This window comes from Dasypus novemcinctus, chromosome 21 (assembly GCF_030445035.2).
Source record: "Dasypus novemcinctus isolate mDasNov1 chromosome 21, mDasNov1.1.hap2, whole genome shotgun sequence".
In the NCBI taxonomy this organism is placed as follows: domain Eukaryota; kingdom Metazoa; phylum Chordata; class Mammalia; order Cingulata; family Dasypodidae; genus Dasypus; species Dasypus novemcinctus.
In genome coordinates this window covers 65,248,844-65,269,186 of record NC_080693.1, presented here as the reverse complement: position 1 = coordinate 65,269,186, position 20,343 = coordinate 65,248,844, and positions in this window count along the sequence as shown.

Below are 20,343 nucleotides of genomic sequence, written 5' to 3'. Positions count from 1 at the left end.
ACGGGTTGTGTGAAATAAGCCAGACACAAAAGGACAAATATTGTAGGATCTCACGTATGTGCAAGAACTAGAATATGCAAATTCGTAGAGACAGAAAATAGACTGTGGGGCCCCAGGGGTGGGAGTGGGGGTGGGGAGTGGGGAGCTAATGCTTCGTGGGCTCGGGCTTTCTGCGTGGGGTGACGGGGAAGTGCTGGTAACGGGTGGTGGTGACAGCGACGCAGCACTGTGCATGTCATGAGAACCACTGTGTGCTTGGGCCTGGGCCGCCTCCCTTCTAGAAACATCTACAGGCTCCCAGACAGGACAACCCTCTCCTGGCTAGAATGTCCTTGTTCAGACCTTAGTATCGCAAAGTGCGGAGCTGGTTTGTCTCCAATTCCACCTGGCCGTGCTGGTGTAAGTTCCCCCAGGAACCTCCACGTAATGCCCCCCCACACACACACTCACCAGCACTCGTGCGCTCGGCCTACAAAGGGCGAGTATAAAGTACATAGTAGGCTCACTAATTCTCAAGTGAAGGAGTGAAGGAGCAACTCCTTCCCCAAAGGACCAGTCCGGTGCCCGCCCCCCCATCTTGCATCCTCAGCCCCACTCCCTGCAGGCATCCGGAGGGTCCACCTACACACAGGACAAGACTCCTCAGTTCCGCGGAGGAAGTTCCTACGTTTAGGATCTCAGAGGGCGACAGCCAGGCTCCCAAGGGAGGTAGGGCCCGCCTGGCCCTGGCAGCTGGTGAGGGGGAGGGCAGAGGGCACTGCCAGCCTCCCCAGCTGGACCAGGGGCTATTTATACCCAGCTCCTGGCCCTGCCCCGCCCGAGGCCCCGCCACCTCCCCGAGGACAGCTCATCCTCCACCCCGGCCACCCACCAGCCAGCTGGCCAAGGACAGACCCAGGTGGCCAGGGGGACGGGCAGCAGGTGCCAGCAGCAGGCCGTTCGGGGAGACAGAGATGTCGGCCCCTCGGGGAGAAACACCCCCTCCAAATAGGATGGACTTAAACATCCTGCATGGCCCCCCACCCCACCCCAGTGCTTTTGTCATGGCAACCCCTTCTGCGGCCCAGGGGCCGCGGTGGGCCTGTGTGGTGGGCCCAGGACAGAGATGAACCTTTTTTTAAACTGAAGAACTCATCTCCACCTAGATGCCCACCTGACTTTCACCTCTTAACATGTGCTGGGATACCAGAGTGTGCCCTTCGCTGCGTGCCCTTCCAGGGCGCTGGCGCTGGGGACCCACAGATTCCACTACCCACCCGGCAGTGCCCGAGCCCCTGCCGAGTGCAGGCTGACTGGGCAGGCAGGGAGCGCATGGCGCACTGCGCAGCAGGCTCCGCTCAGGGCTCCAGCCAGGCAGACCCTGCACCCAAACCTGTCAAGGTCTGTGGAACCTACAGACGGAAGTAAAAGTTTAGAGATGGAAGGGCCTCCGGGCCCATCTAGTCTAGGACGTTTCCTATTGGGTTTGCCATTTTTTTCTTCAAATGAATTCATCTACCACCTCACCCCTGCCCTAGAGGTAAAGCAGGGGCAGGGGCCTGGAGCCCCATCTCTCCACTTTCCCCTAGGACCCCCCCTAGGGCCCCCACGATGCAGTTAGAATCTCTGGCCTAATCTCCTCCTTCTATAAATGGGAAGACTGAGGCCCAGAGGGGGTTTTTGTTTTCCCAGGGCACACAGCAAATAGGTGGGAAAGCAGGAATTCAACCCAGGGGCTCTTCTCACTGCTTGCTGTGCCTCATGCAGGAGGAGGAGGCCACAGCTTGGCCACCAACGGCGCCCTGACCTGGAGGATGGTAAATGCACAGCGTCAGAAGCTTGTCTGCCGTGTGTGGAGCTGGCCCACGCGCAGTGCTAATGTGCACAAGGAGTGCCGTGCCATGCAGGGGTGTCCCCCGCATAGGGGAGCCCCATGCACAAAGAGTGCGCCCTGTAAGGAGGGCCGCCCCATGCGATAAAGCGCAGCCTGCCCAGGAGTGGCACCGCACACACGAGAGCTGACGCAGCAAGATGGTGCAACGAAAAGAAACATGGATTCCCGGTGCCACTGACAAGAATACAAGTGGACACAGATGAACACACAGCGAATGGACACAGAGAACAGACAACTGGGTGGGGGGGGAGAGAAATTAAAAAAAAAATTTTTTTTTAATCCAAAAAAGAAAAGAAACTTGTCTGGGGCCGGGCGCAGAGTGGCCAGAGGGAACTGGAGGTAGCCCCCCAGGGTGGGGCTGTGGGAGGTGGCTCCCCGGGCAGCAGCCCAGGCTCACTTTCTCTGCCAACTCCAAACAGAGGGCGCCTGAAGATTCTGGCCCAAAGACCTGGGGTCTCAAAATGCCAGGCATGGATGCTGAGAGGGAGGGACAGAAGAGGGAGGGAGATGGTGAGGGGCGGGAGGGAGTCGGGTGCCACCTCCTTCGTGTCCTTTGTCTCTTCTCCTCCGGCAGGGGCCACGGAGTGCCCAGAGACCCTGCACCCTGAAGCGTGGTGCTCCACCTGCTGGCTCAAGGGCAGTACTGGACAGCGGCCCTCCCTGCTCCGGGGTCGAGAGGGGCCCCACGCGGACATGGGACAAGACCAGAGATCCGGGAAGAGGAGGGAAAAGCTTGAGAAAGCGGCAGGAAATGGAGAACCAAGCCCTGGCCTTGGAACCCACGGCCAGTACCTCTCCACTTAGGTCAAGAGGCCACTCGGGGCTGGCGGATGTCATGAGTGCAGAGTGACAAGGCCGGGGACACGCGCACGGCGGGGCGGGGCAGGGGCTGGGCACGGCGGCCCCGAGGTGCCCAATGCCCGGAGCTGCCGAGAAGCCCAGCCCCAGCGTGGCGAGGCAGCGCCCGCTCCCGGTAGGGAGGCCACTCGCCCTGGCACCTGGGCTGGGAGCGTGTGACCAGGCGAGAGGGACCTTCTTCAGGACTCACAAGCTGCCCCTCTTCCTCGTCTGTCCCTGGAACACGCGTGGACCCTAGGGGTGCCGAGGCAGGCCTATACCCTCCCCAGTCGCTTGGCGCAGGGCCCCGGGCAGCAGGGAGCCGCTGAGTCCAAAGGGGCACCTGAGGCACACGGAGCTGGCCCCGGTGCCCTGGCAGACACCCCCAAACACGTGGGGAGACGCCTCTGGGCCTCCCCTCGTAGTCGTCGGTTCACTCACTCACCAGGCAGGAACGGACACCTGGTCCTCGCACCTCCAGCCAGCGGGGGCAGCGGCTCCACGCACGAGAAGGAAGGGCGAGAGAGCGTGGAGAGGGCCCGTCGCCGACCTGGGACCCAGGGCCAGCTTCTGAACCCACGGGCCCCTGCCGGGTTCCGCGTCTCGATCTGGTCCCAGCCCTCCTGAACGTTTATCGGGTGAGGAGCCTGCGTCTGGCGGAGGTCCCGGCTCGGGAACGTGGGAATGAGTCAAGGGACACCCAGGGAAGGCCAGACCAAGAGGCCTCTGCCAACCCCGGACCGACAAGCACGTTGGAGCGCCTCTTAGGTCCGGGTGCCGTGGGTGCCTGCATGAGTGAGAGGTGTCCCCTGGCACTGGCAACTTAAACCCACGTAGCCGTCATGCCAGGGGACAGGCGGAAAGAGGAGCCAGTGCGCTGCCACCAGCATGACCAGGAAGGTTCCACGGAACAGCCGCGCTTAGCCACTGCAGGGTGCTGGGGTCCCTCAGTGGGGCCAGGGTGGCAGACACCCCAGGCAGGGACCAGCCCCAGGCAAGGAGGTGGGAGCTGGGGCCTGGGGGCTGCCCAGAGGCCCAGAGGAGGGGGAAAGGCTAGATTCTTCTGGCTAGGCCGGGCAGCTGGAATTCTGAGGATGCATGAGCTGGGCTTTGGAATATTAATCTCCGAGTTAGGTGTGACCAGGAGGTGTGTGCCAGAGACCAAAGGCTGGGGGAGCTGTTGGGAGGTCAGTGGGACCGTCCATTCTAAAGAATCCCTGGGTCTGCCCCGGGGAGACTGTGGTTTTGGGGTTTTCTGGGGTGATTCTGTCGTGCAGCCAGGGCTGAGCCCACCCAGCTGGTTAGCGAGGTCCAGCTCGGGACGGCGGCCGTGGCAACAGAGAGGAAGCCGGGAACGTTTGGTCACTGGTGAAACAAGAGGAAGGAGGAAGAGATAACCAAGGCTGGGAGCCTTAGAGATGGCATCTGCCAGGAAAGCGAACTTCAGAGGTGGAGCAGGTTTGGGAACAAAGATGAAGTCGGTTTGTGGGGCCAATGACACCTCTAAGCGCCGGTCCGGACAGAGCTGGTGGCACAGGAGCTGGAGCCCAGGAGGAAGATGGGGGCTGGAAGTCCGGACCTGGGAATCGGCTCTGGAGCTTCCAGCGGTGCCATCCCCCAGGCCTGCTCTCCTCCTGCCAGCACAGGCGAGGCTGAGGCCTGCCGAGGACGCTACTGCCCCGGGGCCACGCCAGGAATGCCGGGAGCCCGGGGAGGGAGGCTGCCAGGAGGGTCCCGGAAGGCCCAGCCAGCCCAGCGTGGACCTCCCGCCCGGGGGCCTAGGTCCTGGGCCAAGGCCTGCTCCCTCGCCTCCGACCCGGGTTCCCCGCCTCTCCCTCCGGGGGCACTTCTGAAATCTAGGCCTCGGGACGCGGGGCCGTCCTTCCAGGCCCAGTGACAGGGCCTTTACTGTGTCAGGTCACCAAAAGAGTGCAGAACAAGGGGAGTGGGGGGGAGCGTGAGGGGAAGGGGCGTTCCAGGCAAAGCCGCCCTGCCGCTGGTGAAAATCACACAAACGTGGAAACCAAACGGTCAGGAGCCATTCCTTCCCCTCGGGCAGCCGCCGGTCAGGAGCCATTCCTTCCCCTCGGGCAGCCGCCGGGGCAGAGGGCAGCCTGCGGGTGGCAGGGCCGGCCACCCCATCCTAAACTCCAGCGCGGCGCCCCCGCCGCGCAGCCGCTTCCACCTGTCAGTGACGCCGACGACTCCCCTCTGCCCCCCAACACACAGGGGTCCCTTCTCGGGCCGAGTGGGGCCTCGGAGGAGCGGCGGCGCTGGGCAGCTGCGGGGAGGAAGAGGGGTGTGGGCGGGCGGAAGCGGAGCAGGAGCGGGTCACGGCTCCCAGGCGAGGCGGCGGAGCCGCGGGCCGGGCGGGCCCAGCCTGGAATGTTACAGCTTCTGTTCTCCCGAGCGGCTCCCAGCGCCTGGCCCGCGGCTGCCGGCTGATCTGATAAGAGGTGACAGGGCGGACTGAAAAATGTTGAAACCTGTAAAACGTTGAAACCTGTTTTTTTGTTGTGTTGGGAGCATGAGGTGTTTTTTTTCTTTTCCATTTCACTGGAAAGGGGAGTGGATCAGAGTCCAGAGGGGAGGAGGGTGGGAGAGAGGGCTTTTCCCCCTCAGCCAAGGCAGAGGCGGGTGTGGAGCGGGATGGCCAGACCCAGGAGGAAGGGAGGGTGAGAGCTGGGCCTCAGAGAGGGGCAGACGGGGTGCCCGCGCAGCTCCAGCCCGCACCTCCTCCGCTCCAAGCCCTCCCTCCGCAACCCCCAGAGGACGCGGGCTCTTCCTCCAGCAAGAGATTCCCCAGAGACACTCAGGCACCTGGCGGCAGGGAGGTGTCCAAGGGACGAGCGGCAGAGCCAGGCAGGGCCACCGTCCTCAGACCCCCAAAGCTCTCCCTAAGGGAGACCATAAGTCAGCCATGGTTGGGGGTGACCGCAGAGGGAGAACTTTGCCCCAAGCCGTTCAGGACTCCGGGAGAGTCCCAAGCCGTTGGAGCTGCTTTCAGGCATACCAAGGGCTGTGGTGCTCTCTAATCCACAGGCGAGGCAGCTGAGGCCCAGAGATGCTAAGGGACTTGCTGGGGCTCAGGACACTCCTGCTATGGGTGTCAAAGACTTTCTCTTGGTTCCATCCAAACGGGTTTGGTCTTTCCAACTAGAGAGAGATGGAGAAGTCCAGAAATCATGAATCATGATGGGGCCGGATGGTCCTGGGGTGCTCACTAGGTACACAGTAGATGCTTAATAAAGCCCTGAATGAAAGTCTCAGCCTGAGGGCTTCCAGCTGGCCCTTGCTTGCTGGAGAAGGGGAGGAGGACATAGACGTGCCCTGAAAGGCTTCGTGAACATTCTGTAAACTGCCACACACACGTTTGTTATCCTAGTACAGTGGGGGGGGGGGGCGTAGAATTTCAGTGCTAGCTGGCATCTTGGGCATCATCTAGTCCACCTCTTTGGGAAAAACAGGCCAGAGAGGTGATGCGGCACGCCCAGAGCTCCTCTCCTGGTTGCAGGCGGAGCTGGGGGTTCAGCTCCGGCCTCCTGACCCCCGCCAGATGGGTCCCCTTCACCACACAGCTCCTTCCCTCACCTGGCGGACCTGGCGGGCTGAGGGCTGGGCCTGGACGCAGGTTCTTAGCGCCTCGCGTGCGGATGGCGCGGCCGCCGCTCGCCGCAGAAGCCCCTAGTTTAGGAGAGGCCTCCTACGGATGACCACCGTCCCAGTCAGGGCGGAAGTCACAGGGGCCAGGAGCCCTGAGGGAGAGAGACCGGGAGGAAGCAGGGAGGCGACTTCTCCAGGCGACATTTGAGGCGGGCTTTGAGGCTGACTTTTGCTGGGACTTCGTCTTCTCCCCGGGCTCCGCCATGCGTTTCTTCACCTCCCGCTCCACCAATAAAAATCCCAATTTCAACTTTTCCTATACCACGGTTGCATCTTTAGCTCATTTTAGCCTAACAACTCTCCCTTCCCGACCCGTCCAGTCCCTAAGTTATAAAAGGCAGGTGTTAGTTTCCTGCTCCACGGATGGGGAAACCAGGGCGGTACTGGTTTAGGGTGCTTGTTCTTAGAAGCCAAGTCTGCTGGTTCCCAGGCCAGGATTTTTGCAGGCCCTCATACAGCCTAACCCTTCAAGCCCAGTCCTGACAAAAGACAAGACATAGCCTGCCCAGGCCTCTTGTTCACTTTGAACTCCTATTCATCTATCAAGGTCCAATTTAAAAATCCCCTCCTAATGTGCCCAGTTTAAACTGCCCTTTCTGGGCATTTCCCCAGCTCTTACCCATACCTCAGAGGTCAACTTAATCACAGCCCATTGAATTTTCCACAGACTCTTTCATCTCTCTACTAACCGGTGGGTTTTGAGGGGAGGCTTTATTTCATTCATTTTCTATCTTGAGCAGAGAACCCGGTTAACCAAAGGGCACGACAGCCCTGCGAGGACCTCCGTGCCACCTCTCATCACTGGGCCCTCAGGTGCCCCAGGCTGCCACCTGACAAGCTGAGGGCAGGCGATGGCCTCCTGGTTCGCTGGGCCTTTGTTCAAGTCTTAGGAAGGAGCCCAGGAAGGAAGAGAGGAAGCAGAGCTGCTTGGCTGGGGCTCGCTTGCACAGGGGCTCCGGGCTCCTCCGGCCGCCGCTGGCCTGCTTTGTGTCTTCACTCAACAAACTTTACCCTGGGCCTGGCCCTATGCTGGGTGCTGGGAGCACTCCTGATCTTTTGAAGACCCCCAGCCCAGCTGAAGAGCTGCCCAAGAAAGCCCACCCCTCCCAGGGAGCACCAGCCAGCTACCCCGCGAGGCCAGGAGCCTCGAGGACCTGGCGCACCTCAGCTGTCCCACCCAGTCACCAGTGTCAGGCCCTTGGAGGGCCGAGGACGTGCATGTGCCAGCTGGCTGCTAGGACCAGGGACGCAGTGGTCAGCTCAACTGGGGGTGGTTTGAAAAATACAGATGCCTGGGCTCTTGCGGAATCAGACTGTCTGGGGAGGAGTCCAGGAAACTGGAGTGCTGAGAGCCTCCCCCAGAAGCGTGACGACAGGGGGGTATGTGCTTCCGGGGATGGTGCCCTGTGAAGCACCCAGCATCCCCCGTGAAGGTCTCCGGCCAAAGATGCTTAACCCGAATCTAACCAAGCCTGTCAGGAAACAAGAGGGACAGGGGGACACACCAAATGACACTGCAGGGCAGCAACCAGACCATTCCGAGCACAGGACAAGCCACAAGACTACTGGCTGAAGGCTTCAAAAAGCCAAGGCCCTCTCAAGTGGGGCCGGGGTGGTGTTTCAAGAAGAGAAGCAACTTGAGACCTAATTATCAAATAATTGGATCCTGGTTTGAAAATTCTAGCTATAAAGACATCTTGAGGCTAATTGGGGAAATCTGAATCTTTAGGAATCATTAATAATTTTTGTAAGTGTGACAATACCATGTGGTCATAGAAAGAACAGCCTTTTTTGTAGTGTGGAGGTGCTGGGGTGAAGAATCTGGATGACTGTAGTTTACTTTGAAATGGCTCATCAAAAACAAAAAAAAACAAATCATATTATCTGGCACTCGCTAAACTGTTGAACTAGAAGGTGGAGGTATGCATGCTCCTTGTATTTAGTCTATTTTTCTGATTGTAAAGTTTGAAGGATCAACAAAAACGCCAACCGCCTTTTGGGACAGCACTCCCCCCCCCCCGGGGGGCAGCGAACCCTCGGGCGGCTCCACCTGGGGTTTTGCAGGTCCACGCAGGTGGCAGCGGGCGGCAGGACACGGCGAGCTCCAGCCCAGGTGCACCGGGGACGGGCCAGGACTCCCCATCAGTACCTCAGCACTGGGGACCACGACCCCGCTCCCGCCTTTTAAGGGGGTCGTTTCCACTACAAGCCCAGGAGGTCTTCCCTGCACCAGTGTCCCCCGCCGCAGCGCGGGGGGCAGACAGGGGAGAACGTTCGCGCCCGCAGCTGGGCCTTCCCGTGCAAACTCAAAGCCGGGGCTGCTCCCTCCTCCCAGCCGGGTCCCCAGGCGAGGCAGCCCGGAGCCAGCCTCGACTCTCCCTTTGCACCCCCCAAATTCATCAGTCCTCGAGGCCTGCTGCCAATTCCTCCGCAAGGCCTTTAGGGTCGTCCTTCCCCAGGGGCTCGCAGGCCTGGGGTCCGCCTGCTTCTACTCGGCACGCATCAGAACGCGTCTCCGTGCGCTGCCTCGCAGAACATTCCAGCACTCAGAGCGGAGGGCCACCCCTTGCGGCAGATCAGATGGGCTGGGGAGCTTAAAAAGACTGGTGCCTGGGCCCGACCCAAGAGAAACGGATTTAACTGGCACCCTTGATGGGGTGCCCGAAGTCACAGACAGGGCTCCGGGGCCTGCCTGCAGTCACACCGTGGGCCCCCCCCCCCACCTCCTCTTTCTCCAAGCAGGGTCCACACTTCCTAAGAGTCAGGATCCACCGCTGGGTTTTCTCCTCCAGCCCACTGGTGTTGTTCAACTTCTTTGGCATCTCTCTCCTGGCCTCTCAACAAAGCTCCATCTTTACGGCAATGGGAGCAAAGCCTTTTTGATCCAGCAACACATCAGTAAGAAATGTTTGGGCATGCCTCTCCATTTACATACACTTAGGTATAAATCACACCTGGAGCCGCTGGACTCATCCATTATGTGCGTTACAAAAAGCACGCAGACATACGCAGAAAAGGACAAGATGAAAAGGACTCCAAAAGAAGCAGTCTCCCCCACGCCCCCGTCAGGTGACCCCTGCCCAGGGCGCAGTTTGCTGCAGCGGGTCCAGGCCCTGTTTTCAGTCCCCAAGGCCTCGGGCTTGTCCTGCCCTTCTTTCCCTCCCCCCCCCCCCCCCCCCCCCCGCCTCCCCACCTGCTTTCCTTAGCCTTGGGGGTGGGGGGCTATGCTGTGGGTCAGCTGACACTCTCACTGCGGAGCCACGGGTGAGCACGCATTGGGGTTCTAGGGCTCTCCCGGGCCCCGGGCCTCTCTGGGTTCCTGCACTCCGGGACGTTATCTTGCCCAGGGTTGTGCCTTCCCCACGCCTCTCTCACTTGAAATGCTCTCTCCCCAAAGACCACGGTCCACCCTGCTGCCCGAGCCCCGCCAAGTCCACTCACCCGCCCGCCCCCCATCTCCATCGGCGTGTGCAATGCACCCCCATCGGCCAGGCAGGTGTGGATTTTAAAGCTTGTTTTCTATTCACGTTCATTATAAGAGTAGCTGGGAATGTCTTCTAGGGGGAAACACACGCTGGACAGAAAAGATCAAATCTCACACACACACACAGCCCAAGAGCAAACATAAAGTAAAAATAATTACCAATTTCTCTACAAATGGGACGTGCGATCAACTCAAGGGACAAAATGTCAATGCAGACCGGCTCCAGTTCAGGCTCAAGGACAGTGTTGCTGACCCGAGCACAGCCGGGTCACACACAGTTAGAGGCACAGTTAGAGGCCACCGGCCCCCCAGGCCCCCCCAGGCCCCCCGCCCCCCGCCTGGCGGTAGCTGCGAACAGATCCTGCCCCACGGGCATTGCGGGTCTCGTCCCATCACCACGAGGATGGGGCTGTCCCTCAGGCATCAGCACCACCTACGAGGGAAGGCCCTGAGCTTTCACGGAGAGGAGGGGTGGGTGCCCCCAACACGGGGGAGGCAAGGGACCAGGGGCTCCCTTCTGGAGACGCTCAGAGCTGTAGTGAAGTAAAGGGTTACCCTTTAGGGGAGGCGCACCCCAGCGGTGCACAAGATAACTGGGCTGTGTTTATTTGGGTAAACAAGGGTCAAGAGGGAACCACTTACTGAACTCTGCTGTAGGCAAGATGGCAAGGGAACCTATTCGTTGGGCACACAGAATGACTATTAATAATAATAGCTGACATTTATTGAACCCTGACTATGTGCTGGGCGCCATGTAAAGTACTTTACATAGACTATATCCTTTCATTTACCAAACAGCCTGTGATGTTATGATTATCCCCATTTGACACATGTTGAAATGGGTTCAGAGAGGCTGAGTAAGTTGTCTGGAGTAACGCAGCTAGGAAGAGGTGGTGCTGATGGCTAGTACAGCAACGAGGGGAGACATTTATTAGGACAAGGTCTGTGCGAAGCATATTGACGGAGGGCAGGAGAAGGGAAGGGAATGCTTAGCCCTTGTCCTCCGGTTCGGGCTGCCCTCTGGGGCGGCAGCCCTCTAACTTCAAAGGTTCATTTGATCTTTTTTTCTTTCTGGCTATTGTGCTGGAGCTTCCACGGCTGAGATTTAGTTCTCTGTATCTCGGACAGGGCCAGACTCACAGCCAAGGCAGCCCCTGCGGGACAGGAGACCTACCCGAGGGCCGGAGGATCTGCGTGGGAGACGGGGGCCCTGGAGCCAGGCAGTTGTCACCTTGGCCCACAGAGAATTCAAGGTGGCAGGGGCCAGCAGATGTTGACCAATGTGGACATCGAGTTCCCAGAGAGGTCAGGGTAGATGGTAACAGTCGTTCCAGCACTTTCTAGTTTGCAGAGCATTTCTCCACCCACCATCTGTTCATCCTCTCGACAGCCCTGAGAAGAAGCTGCCCCTGCCCCACCTTAGGCCTGTGCTCCCTCGTGCGCTGACGGGACTGTCAGCGGGTAAGAGGTGGAGGTGGGGCTTGACCCCCAACTGTCTGACCTCAAGCCCCGTCCTGCCGCCGTTTCACTGCTGCATCTGGACTTATCCCCTGGAGATAACCAGTGCATTCCGGCCGAATGCCTTTATCCAGCACCCACTGAGTGCCCTGCGCTGGGCTGGGCGGGACAGGGGGTAACCAAGGTATTGTCACCCTGGAGGAGGGTCTAGTCTAATGCAGGAGGCAATGCTCATGGGAAACTGGGGGACATTAGCGAGGAGACAGACCAGCGTCCATACCAGCCCTGGGGAGCTGGGGAGACCCAGCGAGTGGGGGTGGGTACCCCACAAGGCCTCAAAAGGCTGTGCTGTGTGGGGGACTGTTAGGCTCTGAAGGCAAGGAAGGGGAAAGTGTCTTCTGGAAGGGGAAAGTGTCTTCTGAGACCCTGATGTGAGTCAAATCACCAAACCCAGGGAGCAAAGAAGGAAGGAGGCCCGGCTGTTGGTGGAGGCTGAGGTTGGGCTGACGAGTCTAGATCTCAGGACACTGGGGGTTTCTCGTCCCTCGTGCATTTTGCAGGCACAGAACTGGGGCCTAGGTTGGTGGAGGACACGCAGCTGACAGTAGGGCCGAGTCGTCACACCGGGGACCTCAGACCAAACCCCAGGCGGCTGAGGAGCCCAGCTTAGCCGGCCTGAGAAGGGGTGCGCTGGGGTTGAACTGTGGTCCCCAGAAAGACACATTGAAGACCTCACCCCCGGCCCAGGAAGGTGACCTTGGTGGGAATAGGGTTTTTGGAGATGTGAGTAGTTGAGATGAGGCTGAACAGAATTAGGGTGGGAACAATCCAGTAGGACTGGCGTCCTCATAAGACAGCGAATGAAGATGGCGGCAGAGCTGGAAGTGACATCTTTAAGCCGAGCATGGCTGACCCAGAAGGACAAGGAAGGATTTCCCCCTGCTGGTGTCAGGGGAGCCTGGCCCTGCTCCACCTTGAGCTTGGAGTTCCAGCAACCTGAGCTGTGAGAGAGGAAACCTCAGTTGTCTTCAGGCCCCCAGTTTGTGGCTCTTTGTTACAGCAGCTGCAGGAAAATAAGGCAGAGCTGTTCCAAGTCGTATAGGATCCCAGTCTCCTTCGCTCACAGTGAGCCAGCGTGGAGGGGATTTTTTAAAAATCTAAAAATCAACACCTCGCCAGAGCCTCACACGAATCCAGCTTTTGACTCATCTATAAATTCCTGGGAATCCCCTTCCTCTCTCCAGGCCATAACAGAGGGCCTTCTGCTCCCTCTGCCAAAGTTTCCCCAGCTGCTTCTGCTCAGGAGTGTCTTTGCCTCGTGGCACCTGATGAGAAATGTCACCTACTTCCCTCCCTCCTCTGAGCTGCCAGTTAGGCCCTCGTGGCCTTTCCACCAGGGCGAGGGAGCAGCTGCTCCCGCCTAGGATGAAGCTCCTCTACTTTGTCTGCTCCGAGACACCCCTGGCGCAGGCACCTGAAACCCCCTGCATCCCATCGCCGCACCCCGCCCTGTCCCGGGCCCTGCTGCTCCCTTCTCCTGTGGAGCCAGAACGGGGGATGGTGCTAGAATAAAGTCTGGCCAGTGTGGGAAGACGGGGACAGCTGGCCGCAGGGCCCCTGGGCCTCTCCTGCTCCTGTGGAAGGGCTAGGGGTCACCTTCGGGGATTCCAGCGTGTTCACCTCAGAGGTTAGAGATGGGCCTCCAGGCCCTGATACCCCTTTTTATAGCCATCCCTATCCAGGACTGTTAACTTATGACCCACCCAGGTGGAAGTGGCTGCAGGTATCCTGCCTGCAAACAGATTCCAAGCCCTCGTAGGGCCCCGTGAGAGGGGCCACGGCCCCCTGCACCAGCCTGAGTTGCAGATCCCCCTGCCGGTTGTGTGGCTTTGCTTACTCATGGGTTGATTTTCCGCGCCTATTCTCAAATGAGCCCCGCCTCGGTTTTTGTCTTCCTGGATGTACCCCAAAGGTGGTGGCCCCCCATGGGCCTTTCAGGTAAGTTGTTCTTTCTCGCTAGCACACACACTCTCTCTCCTGCACACACACCCACACCACACACAACCCAACCACACAGTGCAGTGGATTCAGTGGATTTCTATCTTTAGAAAAAGGCGGGAGTGGATGTAGCTCAGTGGCTGAGTGCCTGCCTCCCATATACGAGGTCCTGGGTTCAATCCCCAGTACCTCCTAAAAAAAAAAAAAAGGATCTGATTTGCATGGAAGTTGGAGATGAAGTCTTCAGGGTGGAGTTCACTGGAAAAAGGCTGAAATCCCATGTTCTGACCTGCTGAAGGTGGAAGGAAGTGGGGGAGCCGCCCAGTGCCCCGGCAGGGAGCAGCGTCCTGTGAGCTTCCCGACTGGGCTTGGGGCTCTGATCCTGGGGCCCCGGCCCAGCCCCGGGTCCCCCGGGGAGGCCTCAGTGCCCTAACTGCAAACACGTCCCCATCACCTACTTCACAGAGGCTGGAGGGGGGGATTAATTGAAATAATGAGGGAAAGCTCCTACCACACAGCCCCAGACCCATGGCAGGTGCACGACGAAGGGTGTTTGCTCGTGTTCTAGGTGCCTTCTCCCTGCCCGGCGCTGTGTTCCATGCTTTACACACATTCACACCCTTAATCCTCCCAGCACCTCATAAGGAAGGGACTGTCACCATCACCACCATTTTGAAAGGGAAATGGACACGCAGGGATTAAGTAGCTTGCCCGAGTTTACCCACGATCACCCAAGCGGCTAGGGGCACGTTCGGTCTGGCTCTGGGGACTGCGGGCTTAACCAAGGGTCCCTGCAGCCCCCTCCGAAGGAGTTGGTTGAGAGATCGTTGTGCACCCACTTACGGGAATAGAGAGGCAAGGGTGCCGTGGGCCCTGCGGGGAGCCCCAGGAGACAGATGAAGAAAAAACGTAAAAACAAGAACAGTGCCTCGTATGGGAGAGTAATGCAGCCCACCTGGGCCGCAGGGAAAAGCATTGACAGGGGTCCAGTAGCCCCCCAAGCTCATTCCATGCCCGGGCTGCGAAGTCCAGCTGGGCCTGATCAAGCCCTGGTTTCTGACAGCCTCACAGGGGACGGGGATCAGCCGGATGATTGATGTGACCAGCCCATTGGCTGATGCGTCATTCATTCATTCACTCATGCCCCTGGACCAACACAGGATGGGTGAAAAAGAAATCACAGCATTCACAGACTGGCTGCTGAGAAAAGTAAGGCTACAAGGACAAGCTGACAGGTGAATGAGCAGAAGACTTTTCTAGATCACATTTCCCAAGTAAGTAGTAACTGGTACTCTGGGGGTGGGGGGAAAGGAGGGGTTCTCAGATTAAAGATTTTTGGAAAACAGGAGGCTAAACAAGTGAGAGCAGGGCCTCTCTGGCTGTAATATGCTAATACCAGTAGAAACACACCATGAGACCCCTCCGTCCTAGGTGGCACTTCCCAAACTTATTTGACCTCCGATTCCTTGCCCCACTGGATTATGTGGGACTGGTGTTGTAAGAAACAAACTTTGTGGCTTCTGGCTCTGGCCCACAAGGTGCAGAAGAGCTGGGAGAGGGCAGAGGAGGGTGGAAGTTAGGCTGGGAAGGCTTCTGGGAAGGTAACAGGGCTGAGCAGGATTCAGCAAAGTGGGAAGGTCATGGCCAGGTGGAAAGATGAGCGGAATGTTTTTCAGTAGGGAAAGGGGTCTGGGGAGAAAGCCAGTGAAGGTAGAGGAAGTGGAGTCGGCTGGGCCAGCCTGCTCTGAGGCAGGAGGGAGGGCTGAGAACAAAGACCCAGGGGCTGGCTTTTGATAGGTGCCAGAGCTCATGACCTTCCTTTCAGAAGGAAAGAATCTCGCGTTTGAATAAAGACTATGGGGAAGGATCCACCGCTTGGCCCTCCCTGAAATGGGTCCAAAGACCTTCCAGCCTGAACAGGAGGCAGCCTTGGCAGCCGGGACGCCAGTGACGGACTCGGGCAGGGCAGCCCACTGGGCAGAGGGGATGGGTGGCCCAGGGGAAAGCGGCCTGCTCTGGTGCAGTGGGTGAGAGGGGCTTCCCAGATGGCGGGCACGCGAGGAGCAGGAAGGGAAAGAGCCGATGGAGATGAGCAAGGAAGGGAAGGCTTGGCTCCTTGAGCGCATTTTGCCCCAGTCGCCACATGGCCAGTGATGCCTTCTGTGCCTTAGCTTGAGGGGCCAAGGGCGGGGACGCTGAGTAGGGGGAGGATTGCCATGGGTTCCTGCAAATGCATGTTTTACCAGCTGAAGTGAATGCCTGCTTCTACCAGCTCGGTCTCCGCAAACAGAGACCACAGAGCACACGGACAGAAATGAGGATGGCACTTGAGTCCAGGTGTTGGGGAGAAGGTGGAGCAAAGAGAAGAAGGCAACCGGGAAGAACCTCTTTGGAAAAGTTTGGGGTGAACGTAAAGTGGAACGTTCCCATTCCCCGCCACCCAGAGTTCACTCCTAGATGACACTCCCATGAAAAACTCGCCGTCATGTGCACAGCGAGACGTGTCCACTGACAGGAGCCGGAATACACACTGTGGGCAGTTCAGACAATGGAATGTCATATAGCTGGGAGATTGAGGGCATGGCAGCCACAGCCAGTAAGAGGCTGGCCCTCAGAAAGCATCGTGCAGAGGGAAGAAAGCAAATGACAGGAGACGGCAGCAGATTGACACCACTTTTATAAAGCTTAAAAACAAGCGAAATGAAAACTATGTTGTTTAGGCTTCTCATCTGGGAAAACTATTAAAAATGCAAAATGCAGGCCACCTCTGGAGGCAGATGGCGGGGGGACGCCCACAGACAGGCCGTGACCCTGGCCTTGCTCTGGTTCTTGAGAGGTCCCAGGTTTTCCCGTGATTACATTCTATATCTCACATATATGGTACGTTGATGCTCTTGTGGGTATCAAGTCCTACCCAATAAAAAAATATTTGTAAGGACAAAAAGCACAACATGGCCTCTCTGTGCTTCAGTTTTCTTGTCTTTTGCTTTGAGGTTCTGTGTGGGTGTCTCCAGGAGCCTGGCCTGTTTGGGGGGTCAGCAGACCCAGCCCTGCTGGGTGTCAGAGAGAGGAGAGGAAGAAGGGCTGAAGCATTGGAGAGGGGTAAAGAAAATCCCCCTAACAGCTCTCACAGCCCTGCAGGTTTGCTACTTGCCTGGGGTGGTGGAAGAAAAACCACATGAAGTTCTCTGGGATTAGACCCAATTGCCAGGGTCTGGGGATGAATCTGAGCAGAACTTAGCCCGGCTGGCCTCGCTTTCCATCGGGCCTGTGGTCCAAGAGCAGCTGCCCTTGTGTAAGGCTGGCACCCGCCACTTCATCGCCCACCACCCTCCCTTCACCAGCGCAGTTTAGGAGGCCCCTGTCATCTAAAGGATGGTTAGTACCCAGGGACCTGGTGCCTTGTCAGCTGGCATCTGACCCAGGCCTCCAGGCACCTCTGGCCAAACTGACCGGCTGTGCTTAGAGGGTTGAAATGGCCAGTGCCTGAGCCCTTACCTGGAGCCTGAGGAAACACACACTACTAGTCCTTGGACCACAGTAAAATCCCCAGGGAAAAATCGCCACCAGCCACCACATTTGATTTACCCCTTTCCTTCCCAGGGAACCACAGGTCTTGGGGAGGATTTTGATGGCCCCAGACACAGGGTCAGGCTAGAGCTGCTTATCTTTGGTCCACTGAGTCACAGACCTCTGTCACTTGTCTATCACCCACTTTCTTTCTTCAAACAGGGTAATTAGTTGGGATAAACCAACATAAAGTATATAGCTTTCCCCAAGTATGACCTTTTCTGTTTTAGAGGGAGTTCATCTTTCTGTTCTAACAAACCGTGGCTTGGGAAGAATGCTTTTAAAACTCTGGATACAGTGGAATGACTGAAACCGACTTCTAGAAAATCCTTAATTCATTCAAGATTTATTCACCTTCAGTCAGTTCCCATGCATTAGTTCATTTCCTACTCCTACCTGCTTTGAGATTGAAATTTTTACCCAATTTTACAGATGAAGAAATCGAGATTCAGAGATTTTTAAGAAATAAAGCACTAGAAATTATTAAGTGGCACATCTGAGAGTCACACTTTGACTGGTTGCGACCCAAAGCTTATTCTTTCTGGAATACCATGCTGCCTTCCAGGACAGAAACCAGAAGAAGCTCAGAGCTGGACCCTCTGGGGAATTAGAGTGGGGAAAATATTATCCCAGAAAGCAGGAACCAGCTGAGGCTGCTGGAAAATGAACCCGATTCTCCAGCGAACCCACCAATAAGATGATTGTGTACCCGCAACATTCAGGATGAAGTGTGGGGCTCACCAGGATCCAAAGACATGTAAAGCAGGAAAAGTTCTGGCAATGGATAAGGGGAACAGAGACAAAACTTTGGGTATGTAATTAACACTACCGAATTGTATATTCAAAAAGGGAAATGTTAGGTTGTATATGTTACCACACACACAGAAACCCATAGAACTGTACAACACAATATAAACAGTGCACTAAAGTTAATAGCGGAATAATAACAATTATTTTTATATTCTTACATGAACTGTAACAAAATACCACGGCAATACAAAATTATAATAATAGGGAAAACTGGGGGGGGAGGGATAGGAAGATAAGAACTCTGGGCGGCGGGCTTGGTCCAGTAGTTAGTTGCATCCGTCTACCACATGGGAGGTCCGCAGTTCAAACCCTGGGCCTCCTTGACCCGTGTGGAGCTGACCCATGTGCAGTGCTGATGTGCACAAGGAGTGCCCTGCCACGCAGGGGTGTCCGCCACGTAAGGGATCCCCAAGTGCAAGGAGTGCACCCCGTAAGGAGAGCCGCCCAGTGGGAAAGAAAGTGCAGCCTGCCCAGGAATGGCGCCGCCCACACGGAGAGCTGACACAACAAGATGACGCAACAAAAAGAGACACAGATTCTCGTGCCGCTGACAACAACAGAAGTGGACAAAGAAGACGCAGCAAATAGACACAGAAAACAGACAACCGGGGTGGGGGAGAAGGGGAGAGAAATAATAAGTAAATATATCTTAAAAAAAAAAAGAACTCTGTACTTTTTTTTTGTACGTCTTGAATGATGTTTCTGTAAACCTACAAATGCTTTAACAAAAGTTTTTTAAAAAGGAAAAACCAGAAGAAACAAGACACATAAAGCAGAGTTCCTGCCTCTCAAGAGGCTAACCCTCTAGTTGAGAAGAGAAAGCAGAGGTGCAGGAAGAGGCACCTAAGAAGACAAGACAGCGTGGGAAAGTGCCAGTCGGGCTTCCCGGAAGTTTTCACAGAAGCACCGGGAATCTGGCCGGGGAGGGAAGACGGAGCCTGTGAGGGGCAGGGACTCTCCACGGTGCCCTTCATCTCCCGACCCTTCTCTGAGGACCCACTGTGCTCAGCGAGGCGGGTACAAGGCTGGCGGAGGCCTGGCTCTACCCTCAGGGCTCGCAGTCCCGTGAGCAGAACAGAGTTGCCCAGAAGGGGCTCGCGGGGCGGCAGCGCTGAGGGAGCTGCGCGGGGCCAGTGGGGCCTGCCTGGGTCAGAAGCGTGAACAGGGCTCACGTGACAACAGGGCTCTTCTGAAGGGAAGGCGGAGCCTGTGCGAGGGTCTGGAGATGTGCGGCAGGAGAAGAGAAACAAACTAGAGATTGGCCAAATGTGTGGCCCGTCCTCACTCATAGACACCAGAGGCTATGCCGAGTCTCACACGCATTCCATCCTTCAATCCTTACCGAGGCCCCCGTGAACCCCATTTTACAGAGAGAAAACGGAGGCTCAGAGAGCTTGAGGTCACCCAGACAGTAAGGACAGAAACAGCTAGCGCTCGGGACCACTGCCCCCAAAGCCCTGCTGCAAACAAGAGTAGGCGGGAGGGGAGGACGTGGAGTGGGGACGAGGGCATGAGGCTGGCGCGTCGGCCGGGCGAGATGCGCGGGGTCTCCCCGGCCACCCTGGGCAGCGGGGCAGCAATCACACCTGCCACCTGCGCGCTCTTCTGATTAACTCATTTGAAACGACAGCACTGACCACACCAGGGGGAAGAGCCTTTGAGGCCCAGAGCAGGTAGAGCAAGGACCAAGTTCACAGAAAGGCAGCCGAAGGGAAGGCGTGACCACAAGCTGCGAGGGAACGGGCAGTGTCGCGGACAGAGGAGGAAGTCAGCCTGCCCAGGTGGGGGTGGAAGGAGACGCAAGAGCGAGTCGCCAGCCCACCTCCCCATCCCGTGCTGGGCAGCCCCTGGGGGCACCCGCTAGCTGCCCACGATTGGCCAGAGCATTTATAGGGCCTGGGGTCAGAGGGCACATGAAAGCTCCTAAACCGGTGGTCCAATATTTAAAAGTTTCATGTTCAAGTTCAAAAACTGTTCTCTCCAATTCATTGAGCTGTACACTTGGGATTTATGTACTTTCCTATATGGTATGCTACACGTCAATAAAAAGTGAAAAGAGTTTCTGTCCCTCTATCTTGACAAAATGTCTAAGTCACCACCTGGAAGGCTGGCATCTCCAGGCTAGAAAATGGTGACACGGGGAGAGCCAGCCCCCAGCTGGCAGCCTTCTCACCCCTGTTCCACCCCACGCAGGACACCCCAGCGGGACCTCTATGGCCACAGCCCTGCAAACAGCCTGTCCTTGACCACACTGCTCCAGCCGATGGGCACCCACCCCAGCAGCAAGGCCTGCCCTGCTGGGATGGGCCCAGGAGGAGGACTGTGCAGCCATTCAGCCGGGAAACATCAGAAACCTGGGTGCCCAGAGCTGGCTAGGGGGGAGGGGGTGTGGACTCTGGAGGGGTCCCCCCCCCGACCCCCAGACTCCTTGCCTGGCTGGGAGGGGCATGGACATGAGGCCTGAACTAAGCCCTCCAAATCAAAGGGTCTGGGGCAGGGATCGCTCTTGGTCTGGACTAAAGGCAGCCCTTGGAAAAACTGTGGTCAGACCTACGGAGAAGCTTCCAAGCAGAGGCAGTCTTAAGCAGGAGGGGCATCACTGAAAGGGCTCTGAAGCCGGCAGGGCCTGGCTTCGGCTGCTAGTGTAGCA